Source organism: Eulemur rufifrons, chromosome 30 (assembly GCF_041146395.1).
Source record: "Eulemur rufifrons isolate Redbay chromosome 30, OSU_ERuf_1, whole genome shotgun sequence".
Lineage (NCBI taxonomy): Eukaryota > Metazoa > Chordata > Mammalia > Primates > Lemuridae > Eulemur > Eulemur rufifrons.
The window spans coordinates 119,140,661-119,145,995 of record NC_091012.1 but is presented as its reverse complement, the minus strand read 5'-3'; the positions used below and the strand labels follow the sequence as shown (position 1 = coordinate 119,145,995).

At 37.4% G+C, this 5,335-nt stretch overlaps 1 pseudogene; it reads left to right on the top strand.

Annotated features, from left to right (window-relative positions):
- Window positions 1-707: 707 nt before the first annotated feature.
- Window positions 708-2,388, top strand: LOC138377810 (elongation factor 1-alpha 1 pseudogene; annotated as a pseudogene).
- Window positions 2,389-5,335: the final 2,947 nt, after the last annotated feature.

The window sequence follows — 5,335 nt, the reverse complement described above, 5'->3', positions numbered from 1 at the left end:
CCCGAGTCCAGGCCTTAGTCTCTGAACATATTTCTGAACCCACCCTGGGCCAGAAGGAAACATGCTACCCTGAAGGGAAGGCCCCAGTCCTGGCAGGATTCACCACCTGCTGACTAAAGAGCCTTTGGGCCTTGAATAAACATTAGAGGTAGAGAGGCAATAGTTACCATGGGATTTGGATGAGATTGGGCTGGCTTCAAGTGTGACCTGGCATTGGTGGACACAAGGGAGTGCCCATGTTAATCCTCCTCCAACTCTAGCAGCCCAGCAGAGTGAGGGAAGAGAGTGAGAGACTTTTCCTGGTACTTCAGGGAATTCTCCTGTATTTTACCCAAGTCCATCAAGGTGGTACCACCAGGAGTCTGCAAGAGTCACAGCATTACTGGGATTGGGCACCCACAGTGCTGATACAGCTGCAGTGACCAAGGACTTAGATCACAACATTCAATTCCCTTTGAATATCTGGAAAACCTTCTCAATAAGGATGGGTTCAGACAAGTCAAGACTGTGAAGATTAAAATAAATACCTAACTCTTCATTGCCCAGATATGAACAAGCATACACAAGCTCAAGAACACCCAGGAAAACTTGACCTCACCAAATAAAATAAATAAGGTACCAGTGACCAATCCTGGAGTGATGGAGATATGTGACCTTTCAGATAAAGAATTCAAAATAGCTTTTTTGCAACGGGTTTGCCACCAGGACACAGGTGCCGTGAAAACCACCCATAAAAGCCACAATGGGGAAGGAAAAGACTCACATCAACATCATCGTCATCGGACATGTAGATTCGGGCAAGTCCACCACTACTGGCCATATGATCTACAAATGTGGTGGGATCGACAAAAGAACCATCGAAAAATTTGAGAAGGAGGCCGCTGAAATGGGAAAGGGCTCCTTCAAGGATGCCTGGGTCTTGGATAAACTGAAAGCTGAGTGTGAGCGTGGTATCACCATTGATATCTCCCTGTGGAAATTTGAGACCAGCAAATATTATGTGACTATTATTGATGCCCCAGGACACAGAGACTTTATCAAAAACATGTTTACAGGCACATCTCAGGCTGATTGTGCTGTCCTGATTGTTGCTGCTGGTGTTGGTGAATTTGAAGCTGGTCTCTCAAAGAATGGGCAGACTCGTGAGCGTGCCCTTCTGGCTTACACACTAGGTGTGAAACAACTAATTGTTGGTGTTAACAAAATGGATTCCACTGAGCTGCCCTATAGCCAGAAGAGATGCAAGGAAATTGTTAAAGAAGTCAGCACTTACATTAAGAACATTGGCTACAACCCTGACACAGTAGCATTTGTGCCAATTTCTGGCTGGAATGGTGACAACATGTTGGAGCCAAGTGCTAACATGCCTTGGTTCAAGGGATGGAAAGTCACCGGTAAAGATGGCAATGCCAGTGGAACCACATTGCTTGAAGCTCTGGATTGCATCCTACCACCAACTCGTCCAACTGACAAGCCCTTGCATCTGCCTCTCCAGGATGTCTACAAAATTGGTGGTATTGGTACTGTGCCTGTGGGCCGAGTGGAGACTGGTGTTCTGAAACCTGGCATGGTGGTCACCTTTGCTCCAATGTTACAACTGAAGTAAAGTCTGTTGAAATGCATCATGAAGCTTTGAGTGAAGCTCTTCCAGGGGACAACGTGGGCTTCAACGTCAAGAATGTGTCTGTCAAAGATGTTCATCGTGGCAAGGTTGCTGGTGACAGCAAAATTGACCCACCAATGGAAGCTGCTGGCTTCACTGCTCAGGTGATTATCCTGAACCATCCAGGCCAAAGTAGTGCAGGCTACAGTCCTGTACTGGATTGTCACACAGCTCATATTGCCTGCAAGTTTGCTGAGCTGAAGGAAAAGATTGACCGCTGCTCTGGAAAGAAGCTGGAGGATGGCCCTAAATTCTTGAAATCTGGTGATGCTGCCATTGTCGATATGGTTCCTGGCAAGCCCATGTGTGTCGAGAGCTTCTCAGACTATCCTCCTCTGGGTTGTTTTGCTGTTCGTGATATGAGACAGACAGTTGCTGTGGGTGTCATCAAAGCGGTGGACAAGAAGGCTGCTGGAGCTGGCGAGGTCACCAAATCTGCCCATAAAGCTCAGAAGGCTAAATGAATATTATCCCTAATACCTGCCACCCCACTTTTAAACAGTGGTGGAAGAACAGTGTCAGAACTGTTTGTTTCAATTGGCCATTTAAGTTTAATAGTAAAAGACTGGTTGTTAATAACAATGCATCATAAAACCTTCAGGAGGAAAAGAATGTTTTGTGGACCACTTTTGTTTCTTTTTGTGTGGCAGTTTTAAGTTATTAGTTTTTAAAATCAGTACTTTTTAATGGAAACAACTTGACCAAAAATCTGTTACAGAATTTTGAGACCCATTAAAACAAAGTTTAATGAGAAAAAAAAAAAAGAATTCAAAATAGCTGTCCTGAAGAAGCTCAATGAACTTCAAGACAACACAGAGAAGGAATTCAGAAATCTGTCAGAGAAATTTAACAAAGGGATTGAAATAATAATTTAAAAAATTAAGCAGAAATTCTGGAGCTGAAGAATTTAATTGAGCAACTGAGAAATGTGTCAGAGTGTATCAGTAGCAGGACTGACCAAGCAGAAGAAAGAATTAGTGAGCTTGAAGACAGGCTATTTGAAAATACACAGTCAGAAGAGAAAAAAAAAAAGAATAAAGTTCACCTACAAAATCTAGAAAATAGCCACAAAAGGGGCAAATCTGAGAGTTATTGGCCTTAAACAGGAGGTAGAGGGAGAGATTGGGGTAGAAAGTCTATTCAAAGAGGTAATAACAGAGAACTTTCCAAACATAGAGAAAGATATCAATATCCAAATATAAGAAGGTCATAGAACACCAAGCAGATGTAATTCAAACAAGACTACCTCAAGGCATTTACTAGTCAAGCTCCCAAAGGTCACATATAAAGAAAAGGTCTTAAGAGAAGCAAGAAAAAGACAAAAATAACATATAAAGGAGCCCAAATATGTCTGGCAACAGACTTTTCAGTAGAAAGCTTACAGGCCAGGACAGCGGCAGGACATATTCAAAGTGCTGAATGAAAAAAATCTTAACTCTAGACTACTATATCTTGTAAAAATATACTTCAAACATGAAGGAGAAATAAAGATTTTCCCAAACAAAAGCTGAGGGATTTCATCAACACCAGATCTGTCCTACAAGAAATGATAAAAGTTCTTTAATCTGAAAGAAAAAGAAGTTAATGAACAATAGAAAATCATCTGAAGGTATACAACAAACTGGTTGCAGTAAGTACACAAATACAGAATATTCTATTGCTGTAATTTTGGTGTATAAATTGTTTATATCTTGAGTAGGAAGACTAAAAGACAAACCTATCAAAAATAACTACAAGTTTCTGAGAGATAGATAGCATAGAAAGATATAGGTGGAAAAAACAAAAAGTTTAAAAGTGGGGGTAAGATGGAGTTAAAGAGTAGAATTTCTGTTAGATTTCTCTTTGCCTGTTTGTTTGTTTATAACTAGAGTTGTCATATGTTAAAATAATTGCTTATAAAAAGATTTTTGCAAGCCTCATTGTAATCTCAAATCAAAAAACTTATATACACAAAAAAATAAAAAGCAAGAAATTAAAATACACTACCAGACAAAAATCACTTTTAACAAAGATATACAGGAAGGAAGTAATGAAGAAAGGAAGAAAGAGAGAGCACAAAACAACGATAAATGAAATAATAAACATGGCACTAGTAAGTCCTTATCTATCAATAATAACATTGAATATGAATGCAGTAACTCTCCAGTCAAAAGACATAGAGTGGCTGAAAGGACAAAAAAAACAAAAAACAAACAAACAAACAAAAAAAACCCAGCCAACTATATGTTGTCTTCAAGAAACACACTTCATCTCTAAAGACACACATAGAACTGAAAATGAAGGGATGGAAAAAGATATTCCAATCAAACAGAAACCAAAAAAGAGCAGGAGTAGCTAGGCTTCTATTAGATAAATCAGTCAAGACAAAAACTGTTCAAAGAGACAAAGAAGGTCATCATGTAATGATAAAGGGGTAAATCCAGCAAGAGGATATAACAATTCTAAATATATATGCACCCAATACTGGAGCACTCAGATATATAAAGCAAATATTATCAGAACTAAAGAGAGTTATAGACCCCAATACAATAATTGTTGGAGACCCCAACACTCCACTCCACTTTCGGCATTGGACAGATCATACAGACAGAAAATCAACAAAGAAACATTGGCCTTAACCTGCTCTATTGAACAAATGGGACCTAATAGATATTTACAGAATATTTTATTCAACAGCTACAGAATGCATGTTCTTCTCCTCAGCTCATGGATCATTCAAGGATACACGATATGTTAGGCCACAAGACAAGTCTTAAAAAATTTAAAAAAAAATGAAATCATACCAAGTATTTTCTCTGACCACTTGGAATAGAACTAGAACTCAATAACAAGAAGATCATTAGAAATTATACAAACACATGGAAATTAAACAATATGCTCCTGAATTGACCAATGGGGTCAATGAACAGATTAAGAAGGAAATTAAAACATTTCTCAAAACAAATAAAAATGAAAATACAACATATCATAACATATCTGCTCTTGGGATAGAGCAAAAGCAGAAATAAGATGAAAATTTATAGCATTAAGTGCCTACATCAAAAAGTAGAAAAGCTTCAAATAAACAACCTAACAATGAATTTCAAAGAACCAGAAACACAAGAGTAAACCAAACCAAAAATTAGTAGGAAAAAAGTAATAATAAAGATCAGAGAAGAAATAAATGAAATTAAAACAAAAAAATACAAAAGATCAATGTAACAAAAAAGTTGCTTTTTTGAAAAGATAAATAAAATTGACACAACTTTAGCCAGACTAAGAAAAAAAGAGAGAAGACCCAAATAAATAAAATCAGACATGAAAAAGGAGATATTCAAAATTTAAATTGCATTTATAATGTTATAAATTGCATTTATAACAGACAGTATACAAAGCACCTATATAAGCTTGTCCAACATTGGTTAATCCTGACTACTTCCAATTGAATTAGCTACTACCTCCTCAATGATTACCCCAAGCCATTTTTCCCAGACCCCTTTCTTAACACTTATCTTATTATGTAATTACCCCATATGTGCTGTATCTGACAATAAAATCCTTCATATATTTTTTATGACTCAAAACTTAATTTACATTTAATTTCCTAAAAAATATTAATTATGAGGTAATCTTATAGTTCATAAAATTTTTGTTAGATTTCCAAAAATAAAACTTTGAGAGTAGAAATGTGTT